Source organism: Poecilia reticulata, linkage group LG19 (assembly GCF_000633615.1).
Source record: "Poecilia reticulata strain Guanapo linkage group LG19, Guppy_female_1.0+MT, whole genome shotgun sequence".
NCBI classification, from domain to species: Eukaryota; Metazoa; Chordata; class Actinopteri; order Cyprinodontiformes; family Poeciliidae; genus Poecilia; species Poecilia reticulata.
Genome location: NC_024349.1, coordinates 11,060,882 through 11,084,544, shown reverse-complemented (window position 1 = coordinate 11,084,544; position 23,663 = coordinate 11,060,882). Strand labels below are relative to the sequence as shown.

The 23,663-nt window shown below is 42.6% G+C and overlaps 1 protein-coding gene and 1 long non-coding RNA gene across 5 annotated transcripts in view; both read left to right on the top strand.

Moving 5' to 3' along the window:
* The window catches only part of LOC103481485 (adenosine kinase-like), a 178,324-nt gene that overhangs the window by 87,535 nt on the left and 67,126 nt on the right, over positions 1-23,663 (top strand). The gene's annotated exons all lie outside the window — the stretch shown is intronic.
* On the top strand, positions 4,796-10,008 carry LOC103481483 (uncharacterized). The gene is made up of 3 exons (XR_536309.2): positions 4,796-6,192; positions 9,835-9,899; positions 9,990-10,008. It is a non-coding gene; the product is annotated as an uncharacterized LOC103481483 (long non-coding RNA).

Genomic DNA, 23,663 nt, shown 5'->3' with positions numbered 1-23,663 from the left:
CACACACACACACACGCACACGCAGACAGATTGAGGGGGACAGATGTATGCTGCTACTGAGGTAATATCTTCACTTGGAGCTTGTGAAGCAAGATGCCCTGTCGTGCTCAYGTTTCACTGTTTGGGATTATATTTAATTCCCGCAGATCAACGTTTTTCTCTCATCTCAGGTCAAGACGATAACCCTGAAATCGCACCGCATTCCTGGCCTTTGAGCACTTCATTATTGGCATGAATCAGCGTTACAGCCAGTGGTGGTTTGCGTTATGGCGGGATATGGCTCRCTGCCCAGGGAGCCCTCCCATCAGCGAGCGACACAAGCAAACAAAATGTCTGCCATTTGCACTCCAGATGTGTGTTGTGTAAAACAGTCACKTGACATGAGCATTGGTGTCTGACTAGATGGGTGCAAATTCAAAGGGGACGTGTCACTGTCTTTAARAAATCTGGAAAATTTGAGTTCAAAATCAGTCATTTAGACTTTGAARGAATGAGAGAGAGCAAGACTGTGGAAGATAACTGATAAAGTTTATCCGTTTTATCTTTTCGAACATGCTTCATGTTGGCATTATTATAGAAAATCTCRATTTTTAGGAAATAAACAGGCTGTTGTAATAGCAACTACAGTAACCCACTAAATCAGTAATAGAAGATACTAAAGACATTTTAAAATATTAACTCCATATTTGCCTCTAAAAGGCTGGGAAATAAAAATATTTTAAATCCTATTCTTAAATTAAGTTACAAAAAATATCAAAACATGTACATATATTGCATGATGCACCAGTCACCAGTGATTACAGSCAAGCCATTAACACAATCCTTGGTGTAAGGGAAATTAGCTGGCCCTCCACTCACGGCACATTGCAAACTCTGCTATGGAAGCTGTTATGATCCCATAATTTAGTCTTCAGTGAAACAAAAGCCAAGAAAATGGAGATAAAATAAATCGTCGCTTATGCTCGGCCCGTCCATCCTCCYGAGTTTGTGTGGTCTCATCATCTTTTTAGCCTCTGCTTCACATTAGCAAACATGGCACATCCTCTGCAAATTGGCTGTTGGGTTTTGCCCACATCCGACAGTCTTGTGCACAGGGAAAAGCTTCCGTGGGATTTTAAGGGGTGGGGTGCGGGAGGCGGGGTGGGGTTTGGGGGTAGGGGGAGGATCGACGGGCCACAAATGGGTGTTTGTCAGTGCTTGGAATCTAAAATGCGGTTTGTAGCGTCCCTCTTGGGCCTCTTTGTCAAAACAGGGAGGGGGGGATCATTCGCTTTATTAGAGTCCCATTGGCACTTGTAAAGTACTTATCTAGACACACTGCCACAGCTATTCCCACTTAATACTGTGTGGCGTGTCTAGACTAGCATACACTGAGGCCTTCTCTCTCCATTAACCTTGTCGAGAGCACTTAGATGTATTTACCTAATTTACAGCTGGATTGTAATTTTTTCCCTCTCTCTGCGTTAACCTTTTCACTGTATTAATGTGCCTTGTTGATTTTCGTTYGTATTAAACTGCTGCCGGGTGGTTTTTGCGGCCATGTACGCTTTGATCCGAAAATTTAATTACCCCCCCCACCAAAAAAAAARAGAAGAAAAAAAAGGCCCACACGTGTTTGTGTGCGCGTGCGTTACCACGTTTATTTGCTTGCACATGTGTCTGCGTCTGTCGGGGCATGCGTGTTAAGAAGGTGATTGATGATTCCTGGCAGAGGCTCTCTCAAGGTGCCTGCTACGATGTGGTGTGATTGGATGAAAACAGAATTATTAGAGGGCTCTCTCTCTTGCAGCCAGACTGGCTCATCATCCAGCAGCAGCTTCAGCAGCAGCAGCAGCAGGGCTGGTGGCAGACGCAGAGCAGGGAGGCAGCACTGCCATTTCTCACAAAGAGACACACAGAGAGAAAGAGAGAGAGAGAGAGGAAGAGAGGGAGAGAGAATGTTGAACTCCTGCCAAATGTTTTTGTGGCAGGCTGTTGCTAGGAAATCTGGGTCCTTAGGCAAATCATTGCACAAAGACCAATAACAAAGGCGAGTAGAAGGAATGGCTAAACGCATTTCAGGCAAACCTTTTTGTTTTGTTTTGGGGKTTTTTTCTTTGAATGCCATCGCCCTTTGCAGTGATGTGTACAGTTATTTCCTACCCTGACGACTGTAAGCATCAGAAATCGTAAAAACGGGAAGATGAGTGACTCTAATTGGTCTAGGTGATTTGTGCATGCTGCCCCAGTTAGTCTCTCCCCCTCCTCCCCTTGTTGGCCTTCTGTGGACACCTTCCTCACCCCTCCTCCTCCTCCTCTCCCTTTGCGCCCTCTTCCTCTCCTCCTCTAGTCTCCCAGACACACACATACATTTTGCTGTTAAACACTCCCCAGCATGCACGCACACATTCTGCAGCATACCACTGGCTTGTTTTTCTTACTACTGAGCGCATTGCCCTGTAATTTGATCTCCACCGCTTGATGCATCCTCCACGATGCCACTTTGAATTAACCTATGTCTGCACCAGCTCTCCTTGGCCCCCTGCTAATAAAATGGCCTCTTCTAACTTACTCCGATTACTTTCACACAAAAAAAGGGGGAAAAAAAAAGAGGCCCTCTGTCTCATGGCCGTGTACAATGTAACTAACAGAAAGAGAGCAGAGAAACAAGACAATTGACTGTGAAAAGGCCTGTTAATGACTGGGCACAGATGGCCAGAAAATAACCCAAGGATAGACGCAGGAGACGCTCGCCCCTGCCAACTGGCCTGGTACACCAAATTCAACCAATGAGGCACAAGCTGCAGAGCTGTTAGGTCACAGATCCGATCACAGCTGCTCCTTTCCAATCTATCCTACGAGCTCAGTCCTCGTTAGCCACGCCTAAAAATATTTTAAAAAATAAAAAATTTAGCATARTGAGGTCTTGTGGCACAAGATATCACAATATTAAAATGCCAAAACATTTCTCGTCTGGATCATGAAGCTCTATCCAGTTGCAATCAACGTGGCTGTTAACGCAGCCCAGGATGTGAAGTCGAGCATATTAAGCTCGACATCCTGTTTGTGACTCCTCTTTTGAAGAATACAAGGAAGTAGATTCTGACCTCTGGATACTACTTCCTGCATACTGTCCAGACCGTTCTAGTGGCTCCTTTTCAAGAAAGCGACGAGTAACGTAATTGTCTTTTTTTTTGTGGCGTTAATGGAGACCTTCCCTCACCCAAAGCGCTCAAAGGTGGTTTCCTTTGTGGGCGGCAGACAGTACACAGCTGCTCCAAATCTTCTAAATTGTCATGTTACGAGCACAAATKCAATTGCATGCGATTTTACGGACATTTTGTGATACACCAACAAGAATCGTCACGCGGAAAGAAAGCAATGACATGGTTTTAAAAATTTATCACAAATAAAAATATGGAAGTGTGGCATTGATTTGTTTTTACCCTTCAATTACATGTTCCATTATAATTTGTGGAACAAGACATTCCTCCCATACTAATATGGGTAAATATTTTTGGAAGATTGCTTCACTTGTAACTAATACTTGGCCATCCATATTAGGGAATTATTGACTTTACACAAGCTGCCATGTCTTGCTGAAAAAATACTGTCAGAAAGTTTTGTCTTCCCTCAGGCATACTAAGATATTTGCATCAGAAAGTAGACCAATAATATTTGGAAAGATTTTGGGGTTTTGCCGTGCTTTCTCTCCATAAACCTAAAAGACTCAAGTGGTCTTCTAGGTTGCTGTTTTCTTAAGGTCAAATGGCACAAAATGTTATTTCTTGGTCAGCATTTGCAATACTTTGCGTAGTAAAATACTAAGACTAAAATACTAAGTTTATCTATTTCCACTGTGAAGCAAGGTGTTGGCAGCTTAAGGGAAATGCTTTCTTTCTAAAGGGAAAGAAAGCATTAGTCATCAGGATAACTGGTCAGAGTTGATTTGAAGACTGGTGTAGCTAAAAACAGGAAAGAAAATGTGGCTGCAAAAGACTAGAGACTTCCAGCAGCACAATTACGCCAAACATTCTCCAAACTTAAATCCAGCTGAGAGATGCCATCTGTCCAATCAGACTTAACTTTATCTGTTTTACGAAGAAGAATGGACGCAAGTTTTAGTCCCAAATGTGCAGAGCTGGTAGAGGCAGACCCCAAAAGAGTTTAGCCTCATGACCAAATCTTGTGAATTGTCTCATGGGCTAGGTTTATTGCTACAACCTGACTAAAAAGAAGGAGCTTTTTTTTAATGTTTGTTTTTCAAGGCACCAAAGCTAGTTGAACCAGAATGCCTCACACTGTTAACACTGGTACACTGTATACAGCATTAATTGCTGGTTGTATTTCTGCCCTCACTGCAGGGGAAAGCTGAGTTCAGCTTCAGTCACTGAAGCATAATATGCAAGGGAGGGAAAAAAAAGAAAAGAAAATGAAGGCAAAGGCAGGAAAGAAAAGCGCAGCTCTGGCACCACGAGCTGCACGTCAGCCTGCTTACACCCCAGAGTGGCACACACACACGCACACGCAGTTAGTCCACCTCACTAGTCTCCTTCAGTTTGCAGCCAAAAAAGCAGAGAAAGGTTTTCCACACACATCCGACACCTCATCAGCCAGCCGAAGGGCTGATCAGCACAGAGGTGACTGCGGCTGCGTTTGTGTCCAACTCTGAGGACCACACTGTCCTCCCGCTGACCTTCAGACCGTCTTTCACTGTCCTTCTGCTCTCCATCCTTCCACTGTTCTGTATATCTCTATCCCCCCCATTCCCTGTCTCCATTCCTCATTTTCCCTTCTTTCTTTCTTTCTCTCTTTCTTTTTTTTCCTCTCTGTACTGCACCACTCTGCGCTGCCCCTGTCCTTCCACACAGCCAGGGAGAGATCACGAGGCAAAATGCAGACATGGGAGAGGAAGAGAGGGAGGGAGGATGGAGAAGTRGAGGGGTTAGAGAAGAAGAAGAAGGGGGGGAAAGAAAACTGGCAGGCTCCTTCTTTGTCTGCAGGCGATCAGTTACAGTCTTGGTTGCTGATGAAATTTAATCCCCACCGCATTTACATGCCAAGTTTGACTTCTGGCAAGTCTTATTAAATAGATTTGTAAATCATTTCATCTTGATTAGAATCTGTTCTCGTGGGATCAACATTTTTTTTTCCTTGTTGTTGTTGTKGTTGTTTTCATTTGCTTGTCTTTTTGTTACGTCTATCTCTACCGGTGCTAAAAACGCAAAAAGTCAGTCCTCACTTCATTTTCTCCCTCCGGTGAGTGTAAGCAGTAGGTTTTAAGGGGACAAAGAGCAACGGGAGCCAAATCCCGTCTGTCACCGGCCAAGCYCACTGTGTCAGCATGTCTCTCATCTCCAGAGGTCATGTCGGCAGCCGGGCGACTGCTCTGATGTGCCTTCCTCTTATTAGGCTGACACCACACACTCTTTTGCATGGAACAATGTCATTTCAAATTGCGCCTAATCAGATGGGATTTTGTAATTGCCAACAAACATCTTATGAATATGAATTCATTATTGTTCAATTACAAGTCGACTGGATCATATTCGTCGGCTTATTTTTTTTTTCAACCCCCCTCCCCCCTCCTCCTCCCGATGGCCTGGGCCAATTATAGGATTTCAATCTTGAGGCAATCAAGTGATAAGGGGGAGGTGTTTAGTGTTTGCTGTCACTATATAATTCTCTCCAATGTTAAACATGCATCTGGGAGGGCTGCATTTGTCAGAAGGCTGTGCTTGGAGGTGCACCTGCCTAATTGAGTGGTAATGAGCTGTCAGGAGTGTGGGCTCGGTGATTGGCTGCTGGCAGGGAGTCCCGTGCCAGTGGGGATGTATAGGCTGKCCCGGCCCTGCTGGAGAACCAGCCAGCTTTACGGCCCTGCAGGCCTGAGTGGGCGGAGAGTGGTGAGTTGGGGTGGAGAGGCCAGTGACGCCGGCTGTGGAGACATCCTGTGGCTCTCACTCAACCGTGGGATTTATTTAGGTTGTTTATGATTATCCTTTCTCCAGATTTAGTCTCACTTCTTCTTGTCAGAGACGTGTAATCGGGGTTGTGTGTGTGCGTGCGTGTGTGTGTTTTAGTTGTGTAAAAGTATAATGTATATATAAAAAAGCTAACTATTTCTTTTTATCTCTGTTTTTTTTTTTTTTTTTTTTTACACAAAAGGCAATTTTCTCTTTAACTGTGGCAAAGCCAGGATCTGCAATCAAGGTAATCAGCATAATTGCCAAAATGTTATTTTGTTTTTTTTTTTTTTTTTTTTGTTTTGTTTTTTTACTGTTCTGGCAGCAACATATCGAAGCAGCCGGCTCTGCTCGCGGCCGGTCTCCATGGACACTGATCAATAAAATCCTACTTCTGTTAAGGCACACACAATGCAGGGAGGCATTTCAAATTCTGAAAAGGAAAAACAATGGATCAACAAATCTCTGTTTGAAAAAGAAGAAAAAGAAGTTGATTAAATATAAGGGGGAGGGGGGAATCAAACCCTGTCTCGGTGAGAGGCGGGTACATCTTTAAAAAATCAAAAAATCAAAGCTGAAACTGAGCCGGACCCTCCAACATGATAGTGACCCGAAAACATACTGGTAAATCCACCAAAGCCTGGTCGAGGTGTAAGAAATGGAACATCCTGAAATGGTCTAGTCAAAGCCCAGAACTGTATTTCAYCTTAATACTTTGGGGATAACACTGGCTTTTAAAGAGGAAGGGTGTTCTTTTGCTATGTTTTGTTTAAGAAGTACAACAATGTCGATTTTTGATCTTTACCTCTAAATGAATACCTTTCTTTCCCCAGAGATAAATAAAAACAGAAAATACATAAGTGGAGGAGTTTTAGTATATACGAGTCTTGTTCATGAATGAGGAAAAAATGGAGTGGGAGATTGATAGGAGGATTGGTTCGATGTTTGCAGTGATGCTATGGTATACGCTGTAAATATGGTGATATATTGTAAATACTTGAAGATTACAAAAAATCCTTGAAGCATTGATACCTACAAGAAGGCAATAATCCTATAGCAACTGAACAACTGAAGAACTAGCTAACACAGAATAATATTTAACTCTGGCTCAGCCAGGTCTGAATTTATTAGGGGAAATGAAGATTAAAGAGATGGCAAAGAGGATGTCCAACCTCAAAGATCTGAATGGGACAGAGGTTTTTGGCTCTTRCAGCATTTTTTCAGCTGGTTTTAGGCAGCTAGTGTGACGGCCTGATCAACCTGTTTTGGTTTGGATCTCAGGAAAAACAGCCGTGAAGACCAGACTGCTCTTAAAGATTTATCCTTCCATAACCGTTGAAATGGAGACAGAAAACTGTTGATGCTTATACAGATGGCTCAGCAATTAATAGCATGTAGAGATCCAGGTCTTTTTTTTTTTGGTTAACTCGTATTTTTGTCTTGAAAAGCCTCAGTTCCAGCAGGTTATATTTTACATTAGAAATGCCTTAATGTAGCTTCTCTTAATCATCAAGCTGAAGCTCTCAGCTGAAGGGGAACTGACGGGCTTGCCAACAGCCTCTCAAAACTCAGCCATGAGAAGAGCAAATGTTTGCCACCTGAAACAACCCAAACTCATGAGGCTAATTCACGTTGAATGACTGTTATACTGTTTCGCTTTGGCCTCGGATGATTGCTTTTGTTGGCAGCAGCGGGGTTTTTTTGCAACCAAAGTGCGTCTGTTGTACAGGAAGTGCGCAGCCACGGTCAAAAATTTACCGTACAATGGGTGCATATTACYGGCCTAGCATGAGTAGCTGCCGGTTGAGAAAGGCTACAGGGARTGCCAATGTAAACTCCTGTCTGAGGCCAGACTGAATCCTCTTATTGTGAATACGTGAATGAGTTACTCTGAATGCGTTTCTGGTGTGCACTGGCAACAGTCGAGCTTGTTTCCGTTGCAGTTGGTGCAGGAAATCGCAGTTGGAGGTGTCTAAATCTTACATGTACCATCACGYAGCGTGAGGTGTTTTCAGGAAATATTCATATGCCTCCAATAAGAGCTTGATCTGCATCAGCGCTGTCTTATGAAAGYAGTTTATTTGCTCAAGATCAGCATAAACATTGTACATTTTAGAAGAACAAGTAGGTTTGGGATTGTTTACAAAAAGAAAGTCAAAGTTCGTCTCATTTGGTTATTCTAGAGGACAGCTTCACATCGTACCAAACAAGATCTATTTTAGTTCAGAATTATTTGACGTCGTTAGGTTTTTATCAGAGTTGTTTATTTAAATGCAAAGTTGGCAGGGCCTGCGCTGGAATTGTTTTGGAAAGCTTTATTTACAATTAATTATTGTAACATTTTTGGACCTTGCAGGGTTCCCAGGCCCGTATTGCTTAAGCAGCGTTCACAGACTTTTCCTTCTACACCCACATTTACCTTGTAAAAAGCGTTTTTCTTCTGCGGCGAGGTGGAAAAAACACCATGTTCTTTCACCCCCCCCCCCCAGATTACTATGTGCGTCTGCACCACCAGCAACAACAGCTCTGTTTTCTGCTGGATGAAATAGTTCCGACTTAATGATATTTCTGCTTGCCATCACCTTGTCGCCTCTCTCCCTCTGCTTCAAAGCCCCGCGGCATATGTGGGCCTCTTTATTCATGAGACCAAGTTGTAAAACACTGAATAATGTTTCAGTGCTACAGTGGGAGTTTGTGGCCATTTGTGTGAGTTCCACAGCTTAATTGAATAGCCTGAGTAATTATTTGTCAAGTAATGCCGAGCAGAAAATAAATAGCCACTTTGCGGCTGTGAATTGTGCCTGATAGCCATGTGTTGATACTCTCACCAGGGAGAGGAAAAACCTGCTCGACTGGCTAAGTATCTGATTAAGATTCACATGATGGAACCGCAGACGCTTTAGGATAGCATGTCTCCTGGGCAAAGATGGTGAGCAGAGTTAAGTGTCAGACAGTGTTACATTATCACACTGAAGCATGAAGCCATGGCTTAATAAATACTGCTGGAATATTCTTGTCATAAATGATCCGTACCTCTCGGGTCATGTTAACCAGATTTCCAAGGTGTCCGGCAAAGACGGGCGACTCGATAGGAGATGCAGTGGCAGGCGGAAGTGTTCGTATTCGAACGTTTTCTGCTTCTGTCACATTGCAACCACAAACTGAAATGTATTACTTTTTTTAATAAATGCATCATTTTTAAAATGCTTAACATGTCAATTCCTGAAAAGAGGTGACCATGCATTTGTATTCAAATCCCCAAATTTCTTCTCTAATTATTATTTCATTCTTTGTCCAGGCTTTTCTCTTAGCTGGATGTCCTGGTGGGTTTGAAGTTGTGTTTTGATGTTCAAAGTTTTGCATAATGATTTATAACCTAACGTTCCTTTAAGCGCCTCTGTAGCGTTTCCGCGACCTTTTTGCTGTGTTCCCGGGTCTTTATGAAGCCGTTTGTTCACTAATGTTCTCTGATAAACCTCTAATACCTTTGCAGAGCATAAGTGGTCACCCTTTATTTTATTTCCAGGTGTAAAAGGAAAGACAGCTGAAATAAATGCTACCTTTTTTGTTTTCTGTTAACGGAACCATGTAATAGCACTAGTTATTGTTGATCTGTGTCACAAAATCCCAATAAAATTGAGTGAAGTCTGTTCTAATGTCACTGACTGTGAGAAAGTCGAAGGCGTATAAATACTTTTGCAAGTTACACCATTAGAGACTGTTCATTGGAAAGAGTTCTGACATTTTTAATAGGTTGTTGCTCTCATTTATACAAATACACTTCTGAATATTTAAATTCTTGCAACACAATTTAAAGCTTCTCAYGAGTTTTATGTTGCATTTAACCAGGCATATTAATATTTTGTACTCACCTGTGATTTTTTTTTAGATTCACACACTGAGGCCTGGTTCAGAGTCGGCTCTTGTAAGACTGTAGTTCTCTACTGGAAGAAGGTGGATCGCTTTCTCCTACTCTGGGTCAGGCTCTGCCTCAAGCAGGAGCAGCTTAAGTATCTTTCTTTCTTGTTCCCCGCGTGATRGTAGGATGAAGCAGGAAATGGATAGGGCCTTGTCGGCGGTAATGCGGCCGTTGCTTCGATCCGTTGCGGTGAAGAAAAAGCTGAGCCTTGATTTACCAAAAGRCAGACCCAGAATTCACTGGAGGGACTGCGTACTCCTCTTGGTCTGAGAATGACGGAAAGATTCCCAAGAAGGAGTTTCAGGGCATCATAAAGGGATGGAGTGTCGTGTTTTCCCTGCCGGAGCTGTTACCCYTGAGACTTGACCTTTAATAAGTGAACAAACAACATCATGAAAACCAAGGAACACAGCAGAGAGGTCAGGAATATAATTTATAGTGCGGTTAGGTTATAAAACATCATTCCAAGCAAACTTGAGGGTGAAGGCGCTCTCGTCAGATGAGGTCAGATTTAACCTTTTCACTTAAATTCGAAATGCAATGCGTAGGATAGCTAATATTACCCATCAACCTGAATTCACCTCTTCCCGGTGTGAATCGTGATAGCTGTATAATGCTGTGGGAATGTTTTTTTTTTTTCTTAAAGAGGGAAGGTGAAGCTGGCTAATCAGTGGAAACTTGAATGGAGCTACATACTGGGCAATCCTGAAGGAAAACCTGGAAAAGACCTGAAACTGCGATGGAGCTTTACCTTCCAGCCGGACAGCAACCTTCGATGTACAACCAGAACTACAATGGAGGATTATTATTATATTTATGTGAAAGGCCTAGTCAAAGTCAATTAGAATTTAGTTGCATTACTTCAAAACTGATGTTCCCACATGTCATCAAGCCAGCTTAAGCTACTTTAAAAAGATGAATGAGCAAAACTTTCGCTCTCTGCATTAAAGGGACTGTGATATGTATTTTCCAGGCACATAGAGCAATTTTGAAGCACAATTAAGAAACTATATTACCATCAATTGTTATGAAAACACTGCATTTATCAAAAAGGCTTGAAAATAAATCTGACTTCATAATTTGACACCATGAAATTGACCTCTGCCTCTTTAAGAAGCTCCTTCTCTTTGTGGCCCTCTTCTCCTCCTTTCTGCCATTTACAACCATTCTTAGGGGCGCTGGACTGAGAAGTAGTTTGTATGATGAGCTCAGCAGATGTACAGTTCCACCAGGTGTTTGCTAATTGCTGCTGTCGCTAGTCTGAAGGAGCTGAGTGTGGGAGGTCTGATGGAGAGGTACTTTGTGAGGCGGAAGTTCAGATGGAGACTGCAGCTACAAGGAGCAGCTGCGGGAACAGGCGGCAAGCATTTAGGCACCCTTGATTCAAGGATTCCTCAAAGATGCATGGAAAAAAAATCAAAGCAACACTCCAGGCATGTTTTTGATGATGGAATAACATTATAGCATAATATAAATCTCAAAAAGGTTGATTTTGCACAATGCTGCCCCTTTAGTAGCTGGTAGAGATGTAATCCAAAAGACTTGCAGCCGTAATTACATCCCCCTTAATTTCAAAATGCAGTCAAACTCCCAAAATGTCAAATGGTTGTGACTCCGGAGAATTGTAATAACGTCTTGTGCCTGGGCAAACCATTTATCCATTTGAATGGATTTGGTCTTGGTTTTTATAGCTATGTGCTAAATTTTCTTCAAGTACTTTTAAAACTCTTTATGAGCTTCAGCATTGAAACAAAGTACTGGTTTGTTTTTATTAAGCATGTCTGTAGTGAGCACATGCAGTGGAGTGGTCTTTGTTTTTCCCATGCATGGTCCCAGTTAAACATGCACTACCACTTTGACCTTATCTATTGTTTCTCAAGTGTATATTGTAAGCAGCTTTGGAGGCTTTATAAAGACTTAGCCGGCAGGGCTGCCGTTTCTCTGGTGGAACATTTGGACCTCTGGCAAGTGTCAGATTTTCAGCTGCACATTAAATCTCTTAACCCAGTTCTTCCTCTTCCCTCCCTTTCTTCTCAGTGTCCCTCTTCCCCCCCTCTCTGTCTCTCTCTCTCTCTTCCTGCCATGCTAACAAGCTGGCTGTGATTTATTTTTCATGTGTGGCATTGCTAGTCTCCACTATTTTTTCCTCCTCTCTTTTATTTCTTGAGCCTCTAAAGTCTTGTGCCAGCGGTTAGCCTGGTGCCCAGCCCCTGAGGGGGAGCGGGCACGGTGGAAATGTAGCCAGAGCAGCTGCACATCACCCCGGCTGGGCAAAGTCCTCCAGATGCGCCGTCTCTGGCCTCCCAGAGACGCTTTGATTAGCACGTCCATCATTATTGGCCAGCTTGAATGTCATGCACTGCGAGCCCAGTAGTCTAACGCCTCCGGCCAGCCAATGGGGACCACTCCCTGCAATTACAGATACGGCCGCTTGTTCCAGTTCGGAGGCGAAGCCAGAGAGAGCGCCAAAGTGCCAAACGATCGTCCTCCTCTGTAAATAAAAAGCAGACATCTTTCCTTTTTGATGTTCTTTATGTGCGTGCTTTATTTTTCAGATGCTGTGGCGCAATCACATTTGAAAGCGTTTTGCGCTCCGAACATAACAAGAATGGTGGGGAGGGAGCAGGGGGGTTGGGGGGGACCAATCAAAACAATAACTGTGGTTCCTTTTGACAAAGCCCTTGGCTCACAGTTGTCAGAAGATGTAAGCTGACTCATCCACACAAGAAGGGCATGTATCCCTGGGAGCGAGGGGCAAAACGCTATGATGAATCCTCCCCTCTGTGCTTGCTGCTCTCCAGTGAGCCTGCTTGGATTAATTACATGACTAGTAGCCGGTTTAGTCCCATTATTATTATTATTTTTTTTTTTTCTTCTCCGTCTTATAAATAGTTTTGCTCACTTGCTTTGCCCGGATTGTATTCTGCTCAGGACTTTTCAGCTTTGCTCAGTGGAAATAAGAATGCATTGATTATTTTCCATCTCGCAAATATCCCACCAGCTGAGGAATAACATGCCTTCCCCCTAATTGGTTTGTTTATCTTGAGCAACAGACTCCGGGTTTGTTTGGACTCTGGCTGGCATCCACTCTCTGCACCGCTCCTCAGCRTGATTACTCACCTTGGGAGGAGGCTGCCGTGGCAAGGTTGATGTTCCCCACGCAGACATCAGGCTGTCATTCTCGCCGCTTATGTGACATCATTTGCCAAGACAGATTTGTTACAGRAGAAATAAATTCAGGCCTAAAAAGGGATTGATTTAAGGACAGGCTTGCAAGTAAGGAAGGGGGGGAAAGTCGACAGGAGGGATGGGGGCTCACAGGCACATTTCACCACTCAGAGGGCTCGGGCCAGATCCAAATAAGCTGCCAACAGAAAGATAGATTCTGGCTTCATGTATAATTGATAAACTGTATGTTCTAGGTGTCAGCTTTAAAGAGGGAGCTAGGACTATATCAGGAAGCTATTTTTCCCTCTCTGAGGCAAGCATCATTTTTATTTTGTCCTCCCCCGTTCTTTGGCTTATCTCCTTGGTTCAGAAAGCCCCGTTGAAAATGATCGCTTTGCTTTGAAGGCGACAGTTTAGGAAGTGCGGCATTAAGAGCACATCCTGTTCCCGTGCCTATTAGGAGAGCAGGAATAGGGCAGATAGCCATCTGCAGAAAGTTGAATGAACATCCCGATGTTATCGGGATTAGCCATCTCACTCTTGACACCTCGCACATTAATATTAGCTATGGGAGAGTGTATCCTGCTGAAAGCAGCATAAAAGGATTAATGCAGCTCTTATCCTTTTGGAAATAATGCTCTTTATTGAGCGGATCTGACACTGCAGAGGCTAATGATGACATTGAATGGAGCCAGCATAAGTAATGGTGTATCATCCCGTGTCATGCAGGCAGAACAGTCGCTATTTGCATTCCAACAGCTCAAACCGTATTGATTGTGCTGAAGGCTTTCCCTTGTTTTTTCCCGTGCAGCGGTGTGAGGGGTGTTACTCAATCATCAGCGTCCTGTAGATAATGGCGGTCCTCTCCCGGCGGGTCCAATGACACGCTTCGTTCATCGTTACACAGCATGCAGCGCCGTCACCTCTCAGCTCTTTGGGTGGCAGCGGTCCCAGCGCTTTCTACAAAGTTTTCACGCCTATTGGACTTTTCCCCATTTTTCTCATCTTACAGCCATAACATTTACTGTGTTGCATTAGCATTTTATGTTGCGGACCAACACAAAGCAGCCGGTGAGGCAAATCATAGATTGTTTCTCATTTGAAATGGTCTTGACAAAGAAAAAAAAACCAAAAAGTGGTGTGCATTTTTTACTGTGATTACCAAAGTAAATTCCAACCCAAGCATCGGCATTCAAAATTCACCTCACTCGCAAATAAGTTGCAAATAAGTAAAATGCAGTTGTTCTGTGAAGGTCTCAGAGGTCAATAGAGAATAAAAGGCATCATGAAGACCAATGAACATAACTGTTAATTTAGGTTCATTCTTGTTTTGAGCACATTTACAGGCAATCGTAAAGAAATCTGGAACAACAAAAGGAGATAGTTTAAGAAACCAAGTAAACGATAATGTCAAGGTAATCAGCTTAAACCAGGACAATTTTAACTAGAAGTCCTTGTAACCTGTAAAAATAGAACAGGTGACGGTCAGAGATAAAGTTGTTGAAAAGTTCAAAGCAGGGTTGGACAGTAAAAAAACAAAAAACCTCAAAAAATGACTTCCTACTTTTTACTTCAGAGTTGATTGGAGTAAAATACAAGACAATCCTGGAAGAAAACRTGCAAAAAGGCTTAAGACTGGGGCGAATGTTTGTCGTCCATCAGGAAAATGGTTTAATGCTTAACGGCAGGACCTAAATCCAATTAACAAACTTGAGAATTGATGTTCACAGACTCTCTCTGTTCAGTCTGAACACTAAAAGGCAGAACATTCAGTTTCTAGATGTGCAAAACGGATAGAGATGGATGCCAAAAAACTTTATTCTGTAACTGCAGCAGAAAGTAGTTCCAAAGATTCTTGACTCATCTGAACAAAAATGCAATCCACACATTTTAATTGGTAAAAAAAAAATGCCATAAACCATGCGTCACATTCCCGTACTTTACAATTATGCATTGCTTTGTGGTTAAAACGTGGAAAAAGTTTTGGGTTTTTTTAACGAGTTGAAAACTTTTGCACGGCACTGTATTGTCCAGCAAACAGAACGGACCAGGACGTCAACCTTCTTGGCTTTCAAGCGCAGAGCAAGGGGGGTTAACGCGGCTTCGCCCGCCCACATTAATACAAATAATTTCATATCCTGCCATTCAACCGTGAGAGTTTTAGAAGTACAGCTTGTGCCACTAAAGCTGTTCTTGTGCACCAAAGGAGGGTGGAAGTCCAACTCTGTACCCTGTCATTTCCTTTTGACACAATAGATTGGGAAAAAAAAAAAAACACGTTTTTTTTTTTGCAGAGGACTTTAAGTGCAAAACAATTCCATGATTGCTATTATTTTTTTACTCCCCCCTTCAGAATGAAGCTGGTTTTAACAGGAAATGTAACAGCAACCAGGCGCATGGTTTGAAACTAAAATGATTGTGATTCAGACAGACAGAGAGAGAGAGAGAGAGAGAGAGAGAAAGGAATCTCCTTGAACCTCGAACACAATTTGATTATAAAGAGGTTAAACAACTGTAATAATAAATCTGTCAAGTTTTTAATACAATGTGCCATTTGGTGTGAGCATTATAACACTGAGAGGCAGACAAGTGGCCATCAGCTCCACCTGAGAACATTGCTTCTGTTCTTTTTTTGCTAAAATTGCTGCTTCCCCCTTGGTGTTATATAAATATATGATATTCTCCTTTCACTGACAGGACACTAACCTTATCAGTCAAAGCTGTTTTCTCCTCCCTTCCAAGGACTCATGTTGATTTGTTTTAAGTGCGGTCTCCTTTGGTGGTTTTAATGGGTACATTGCATTCTCATTTCAGCGCTGCCTCCCTGCTTCTTAATGAGCTGATAAAGCCCCAATTATCGAGGCAAATCCCGGATTCTGATTTGCATTACTGACTCTCGTTTTACCACACACAGCGGAAATGTGCATGATTGAGGGCTCTGGGATGTTTGCCTGCCTTTCCAGAAGTTTGCGTGGCGTTGTGTGTGTGTGTGTGTCAATGTGCATGTGTGGAGACACAGGAGATGGCCGGATTAGATTAGATACAGCAGAGGCTGCACGGCGCAGGCCGTTTGTGCTCTGAATGTGATTTGGTTGGGAGGTTTGGAGCCCACTATGGGCCCTCATGATGGGTGAAGGGACAGACTGGCAGTGACAGTGGGGTGGTAATGCCTCTGAATGAGGAGCAATGGCCTCTGTTTGGCTCCCACCCTCCCATCGCCTAAAGCCCAGCTGTTTTCCCAAGCAGCTTCGCCGGTCTGCGATTCTAAAAATCGGAAACTCTTACAACCTTTGTTTCATTAGATAACCTCAGATTTTAGTGCGTTAGAAGGAGGAGCATTTACCGTTTGGTTAATAATTGGCGCGTTAGTATTGAGTCAAACCAGAGACTGGAATGGGATCACAGGTCCGGGTTAGTTCTGGAGGAGCTGCAGAGATACACAATTTAGGTGGGAGAATTTATTTTTGAATCGATCCACAAATCTGACCTTCGTGAAAAATTGCTGTAAGAAGCTGAGCTTGCAGCTGGCAGAAGCCAAGCAGGTCAGAAGACTTCATAGTTGAACTTTTCCACCTACATCTAAACTGGAATGGTAACTGGAAAGTCTCAGTTCTCCTTTAATCAGTCGTATAAATGATTGGTAGGTCAGATACTTGTTTCCCATTATTTCCGTGTATTAATATTAGGGCTGCCAAAGCCTTAATGCGTTCATGTTACACAATGCAGATGAATCACATTACTTGTTTTAACATAAAAGCTTCTCTCCTGCGTAGTTAGTTTGCCTAAAGCGCCGCGGTTGATGGTCTTGTACTGCAGTCAACAATGCCGAGTCTTAAAGATGAGAGGCGAGCAAAATTGGTTTTCATTTTGCTTTAACAAACACTACAGTGGACGTTTGGATAAAACCGCGGTGGCATGTGCTTAGTGCAATAATGACTTATCCTTCCACCGAAATACAACCAGTTAACATTTCTAAACTACGTCTGAAACACAATGACTTCTTTTAAACATTGGCTAAAATTTATATATTTAATAAATTTATTAATAATTAAAAAACAAAGTATAAAGACAGAGGCTAATGCATATTCCCTGACGCTTTAATGTGGCTATTCTCATACTTAATTTTACGCAGGGCTTAACAGAAGCAGTAGTATAATTTTCCAAAAAAAAATTTATTTATTAAAACAAACAAAAAATTAAGTCAGCCCAATTTGGAACCACCAGTCCAGACCTCAAAGAAAAGCGGAAACCAGTACCAGCCACTAACAGCGCCTTCACCCCTGGATGTGGGATCAAAGATGTGTTCATATCTGCGCTCCCAGACTGCATATGAAAACCCAGATTTGTTTTTCCTGCAGCTTCGTATCTTTGGCTCTCTCGGCCTCCTCTTGGTCTCGGAAAGTGAAACATCATGTCTAGAACTTTGGCATGGAGAGCCCTGCAGCTCATGAAAAATGCATTCGCTCCAGCTCTCTTTCTAACTCCTCGCCTCTGATACTCTTGTCATATCATATCCATGTCATGTCAGTGTGTGTATTAATTATGTAGCAGGCACAGTTGAGCAGACAATATTGATGCATCCCAACCAGACACCCTATGTATATATAACTCGCCGTACTCGACTTTGGGGTATATATTGGAGAGTTAACCAGAGACGAGATGATACTTTGTTTGTCCCTGTGAGTAAATAACTCACAGGAAGCTTATTCTTTCCGTCTGCCTCTCCCTTGGGCTCTGATTTATTTATTTATTTATTCTTCTTTTACTGTCTCACGCAATTCAGTCGTTCTGGTCACTTTTTTTTTTTTTTTTTTTGTCCGGTTCAGCTGAGGTGCCCGACCCGGTAGCTCCTCGTGGGTTTTAGCGTTCCTTTTCATTTGCCCGCTCACAATCTCACAACACACCTTCATACAAATGGCACCCAGCAGCACCTCTGGAGGTGTCCCAAACTGCAAAGCTAATTTGTTTCTTTGGGACCAGAATTATACATGAGTAAGAGGTTATATTGTAGTATCAAATTACTTAGCAGTTGCACACATGCCAGATCCTGCTGGGGGTTTTTTTCTTCTTTTTTTTTTTTTGAGTCCTCTCTGTGCTGTAGACTTATAGAAGTGTGATAGCACTTGAATATGTTTTTCCTCGCTTAAGCAGATATCAGGAGACATGACAGCGTTTTCCTTTTTCTGTAACAAAACACTTTCTCAGGATTGAAACCACAACAGACACCTTGGAGATATTAATCTTCTTCCAGCAGTTAGATTAAAAAGCAGCAATTTAAAAAGGACAAGGAGAGACTTAAACCCTTTTTAGCAATTAAGTAGGGTCTCTGTGTTCCTTGTATAAATCGTGTAATGAAGGCATAAATTAAGCCGGTAACCCGTTGCTGCCAACAACTTAGTCAGCATTGATCGTGTGTGTTTCGCAGTGTTGGAGCAAGTGTCTTACAGAACGGTGATTGCTTCGGTTTGGCAGGAATAATTGGAAGTTCAAAGCTTCGATCTGCAGAGTGTAGCCTGGGGATAGGTTTCTGAAGAAGCTGACACTTCAGACATATTATGAAGCCATCATGTCTAATTTGCAAAGGCCTCTTTTGTAATTTACCCCCAATTCAGAGGAACAGTCTCCTGCTCCGCAGCACAATGCACACTCGGCTCGCATTGTTCACGCTCATTGGAAGAGACACCGAGTGAGTGATTGTTGGAGCTCAAATAATGTGCAGCACTGTTCCTGTCATATTTGTTGCTGCGTAATGGTTCCTGATTTGCAGTTTCCTGCAGCGCCTTCTATTTTTTTTTTTTCCTTCTTTCGGTTTGTTGCAGAGTAGACAGCAATGCGTCGTGCTGTATACATTTTTCTGTGCATCCAATCCAAGCCGCTTGTTTACAACTTGCTGCCGGAGCAACCGCTTGACAGATAAAGGGGGCCTCAGAACGTCACGCAAATGTTTTATTTTTTATTTTTGGGGGGGGTGGAGGTGGGTAACGGAGGAAACCTCTTCAGAGAAAGGACGGGGGTTTTCCACATGCCGCCCAGACTATCTCACATATTGAGTTTGTCTGCGTGCATCTTTGAAGATGCAAATGTGTCAACCACATGTAACAAACCACCCAGCGAGGAGCTGAGATGCTGAACTGKYTTTCTCACGGCTCCTAAATGGCTGCCAGTGATCTTCAGTGGCTCTGCATGTCTGTGAAGCCGGCGGTTCCTTTTTTTTTTTTTTTAAATGGACAGATTAGTGTTTTTGTGGGATATCGAATAATTTGTGCACATTTATCACTGGACAAAAATGTCTTGTTAAACCGCACGAGGAGATGCAAGAGAGTTTGGCTGCGACGTTTTGTGTGCGCTCCTGCTGCAACCTATTGTAGTAGAGTACTGTATATGTGTAATCACTCCCCTTTGCTCTGATACACCTAAATAAAATCCAGTGTTACAACTACCTTCAAAATTTCATTCTTTCAAGTTTTTTGGGGTGTGCTTTGCTCATCTAAACACAACTTGTTTTGCCCATTCATTGAAAAATATCAGAAGCTTAGAAGTACTTGTGACTATAGAAATATGCAGTGTGTGTGTGTGCATGTGTGTGGTTTGCAAAAAATACTTGATCTTCTGTTGCACCAAGGTTTTCACCAAGATGCTCATCAAACCACAAATGCTCTTAATTTTTTTTAAACTGTCATGCATAAAAGCAGACCCTCGACTGCAATGCTGGTAATCAACAAATAAGGAAGTTAGTAAAAAGTTGCACAGACTAACCAGACAATTCTGAAGATTTACAAATATTTGCCTAAAAGTTACCCTATTAGCCTCCAGGTTGCTGGAGGCAGCGGATAGTTTGTGTCACAAAGGTCAAACAATGTCTGGAAATCCTTTCGTCATCACGTCAAAAACACAATTACGCATGTTTAGTTTTCTCTGATAAACATGTCAGGTTTACTGAGTGACTGAGATGCTGCAATCATTCCTCCATCTTTCCATCTATCTTTTGTCTAGACCCGTTTGGCACTAGCTATCTCTAGCAGGCTTTAGGCGAGAACTAGGGTACCTCCCTAACTAGCTCATCCATCCATCACATGGCAACACACAGGATGAATAATACACACACTCAATTTACCTAACATGCCTGTTTTTGGACTGTGGAGTACCAGGAGAGAACCCACACAAGCATGGGAACAATATGCCCATTTCGTTAATGCAAGGCGGCAGTGCAGCCAACGGCGAGATCAGCAGACGATAAAACAAATTACATTTTAAAATGGAAGTTTTGGGGTGTGCTGTGGTGGCGCAGGGGTTAAGCACAACCCACATATGAAGGCCTTAGTCCTTGACGCAGCTGTCGCAGGTTCAATTCCCGGCCTTGGTAACCTTTGCTGCATGTCTTCCCCCTTCTCTCATTACCCACTTTCCTGTCAATTAACTATCAAATAAAGGCCACTAGAGCCAAAAAAATTGAAGTTTCATTTTAAAAGGAAATCCTAACAGCTGGGAATTTTACGACAGTAATAATTAAAACCGATAAATGTTTCATTCCTACTCATCACTATACTGGAGTAAAGAAATATGAATGCACACGCTCAATTAAGCACTCATTGTGTTGGGCTGTCACACAGAAAATTTGTGGTTGCAATGTGAGAAAATGTGGAAAAGTTCAAGGAATAATGTTGCAAGGCTCCTAGTCAAAAGTTTTCGTGCACTTTATTCTTGAATCAGGCAAACAAAAACAAGGAAATTCAGCACATTGTAGCATTTATTTCCTGACAGAGAAGGCACTTTTAAATTATTGATGTTCCCCTTGCGCTGTCACCTATCAGAGCGTCATCCTTCTGCCTGGTAGTAGTCCTCCAGTGCAACAAGTCATGTTTCTGGCTCTCATTTCAGCTTCTGCAGTGAAAGGTCGGGGTGATATATATCCCGTCCTGTCGCCGTTTCAGTGACTTACACGCCCCAAGCTGGAAATTTTACAAGGCCCACCCAGCTTGTCKAGCACACTGACAATAAATCAATCACTGTGAAACATTTACGTTTCACACACACTGCTAAGCTTCACCTTTCCCTCGCTTGGGCCTAATTTGAGAGTCATCAGTGGCCCCCGTCGTCAGGGAAGCCCCCTTTGCTTTGTCATGTCAATATTCATCTGGTGACCTCCAGCTGAGGCTGGAGTCCGGCTGCTCTTTCTGCACACGCTGATTTGCATTTGCCAGGACGCTTGTGTCGGTGGATGGCATGCTGTGGCTGCCTCGTCTCCTTGTTCCTGATCCAGCTGCTGCCACCCTCTCTCTGTCTTTTTCAACTATTTTTTTCCTCGTTTTTTTTTTTTTTTTTTTTTTGAGACGGAAAGGTTTCTTGATTCCTAGCATGCCGGAGAGGGGTCCTCTGAGGATTACATTGGCTAAGCCCTTATCACTTCAGAAAATTCAGTGCCTGCTTAAAAAAAAAAAGTGGTAGGAGTAAAAAAAAAAAAATCAAGGAGGGGAGTGTTGTTCTTTTTAAGTTTCTTCCTATTCCCAAGGAAAGTTATTACGGGTTTGAAGAAAAGTCCTTTTTTTTGGCACTCAAGTTTTCTCGTAACTGCATTGCATATTTCAGCCTTCCTCTTCTTCATTTTTTTCCCCTCCTCCTTTCCAAGCGGCTGGTGGAATTTCAGAAGTGGAAAATGTGAAGGCAGGTGCTTGAGAGAAAGAGAGAGGGAGAGAAGGTTTGGGGAGGGCTGTGCTCACTGGGAAGCAATGTTAAACATCCAGGGGAAATGTTTGTTATTCTAATGGGATACCACCATGGTAACAGCTTTTAGAGACTCCCAAGGCTTTGTACGGAGTGCATGCACGCATTCATCAATCTCGCCTAATTTCTTTGGGGAATTAGCAAATATAATCAGTCCCTTTTCTCCGAGTTCTCACCTGTTTATCGACAAGAATATTACGGGGAAATTTAGCAGAACGCGACCCTCTTGGAGGTGGGGGAAAGCGATGCACGGGCCATTAATATAAATCACAAATTGCGGCGTGTTGCTGAATGGATTCAGAAGTCATTAGTGTTCCTTTTACGCTGAATGACAGACAGATAGAATAGCTTACATTTCGCCCATACCTACTTGCTTTGAAGAAAGAAAATCCTTGGAAGGGAGACCAAAAGCTCTTTTGCTTATATTACATCTTCAGGTTAAACATGTTCTAAAGGTAATGAATTATGCTATTTTGAAACTTAATACGTTTACAAGGATTTAAAGTAAATTGGAGTGAACTCATTTACATAACTTGTCGGGGAGAGAGAGAGAAAAAAGAAAGACCCTCGCTGACGCCGTGCCTTCGTCTTTTTTGAAAAGGCTCCAGTAACCTGTAAGCCTCCTTTCAGTTCTTTACCTTTTTTTTTTTCCCTCCTCTCTCCTTCTGCAGATTTTCTTAAGTGGCTTATGTGAATTGCAGTTGCCACATTGAAGCGGGGAGTGTACTGAATAATTTTCTCCCTTAGCCGTGACCGTCTAACAACAACAAGTCGAACCTGCGCATGCTGTGATGGAGAGGTTTTCACCCGCAGCACCGCAGCGCTGTAGGAGTGCAGCCTTACCTAAAGCTAAGCCTCCAGCTGGAACAACTTTCCATCAAACTCACAACGCCGCTCTCTTATCTTCTGGCATTTCTCTCTGATACAAATAGCCAGGACATGATATAGCCGGCTACATGTCATTTCTGGTGTAGTCCCACCACCCCGGTCTTTGTGAAATATAATGCTTTTAACTCACCAGATTTTTTTTTTTTTTGCCTTGGCTGTTTTTTTCCATCTGTAGCTCAGACAGAGACCACTGTGTTTGCTCATCTTGGCCAGAGGCCAAAGGGTCTTTTTGATATAATCCCCCACCATCGATCAGACTTTGTTTACTCTAACATGGTTTCTCTCCCCTCCAGCAATTAGAAGGCAACCTTCCACCTCCTGCTCTTCAGACTGGCTTTATACGTTTATTTTTCCCTTAAGTGGTAATTTTTCATGTTGCAGCTAAGCTCTTAGAAATGTGGGTGTGTATTAGGTAATTGATATTCTTCAACCAGACGGGCATGAGAGGAACCTAGTGACCAAAAAGTGTTTTCACTGTACCAAAGGTACATTAATTAGACATGATTCCCCCATTTATTTATTTATTTCACCACCTAAAAGAATGCAAAAGACGCTTTTATAGTATTTAGAAATCAAATAAAAAATACCATTCCCCTATCAGGAATATAAATATGCATTTATGCTCTCAGAAAACTTGTAGAAAGAGATTGAAATCCTTTTAATGTTAAATCTCTAAATGAATCTAACCTCTCTCGTTTTTGGATGACTAAAGAAGACATTAGCATCGTTTATTACTCCTGTGCTGTAAACAGCAGGCTGTGTGCCGTGTTCGCCGCTTCGAGGTCGTAAACAGTTCACACTGAAGTCTGATTGTGGCCACATTTAATAAGTAGTAAGAACGACCAGGCGAAAATATTGGTATATTGGCAAAAATTCGGTGTGAAGCCGTGTGAATGTAGCCTAAGTCGAGTCTGAAGTAGTTTTTTTTGTTGTTCTTTTTGTGGGTTTTTTTTTTTTTGCAATGTAAGTGAAACTCGAATCAGAGTCTCAAACTCGAGTCGCCACCTCTGCTTAACATTTAT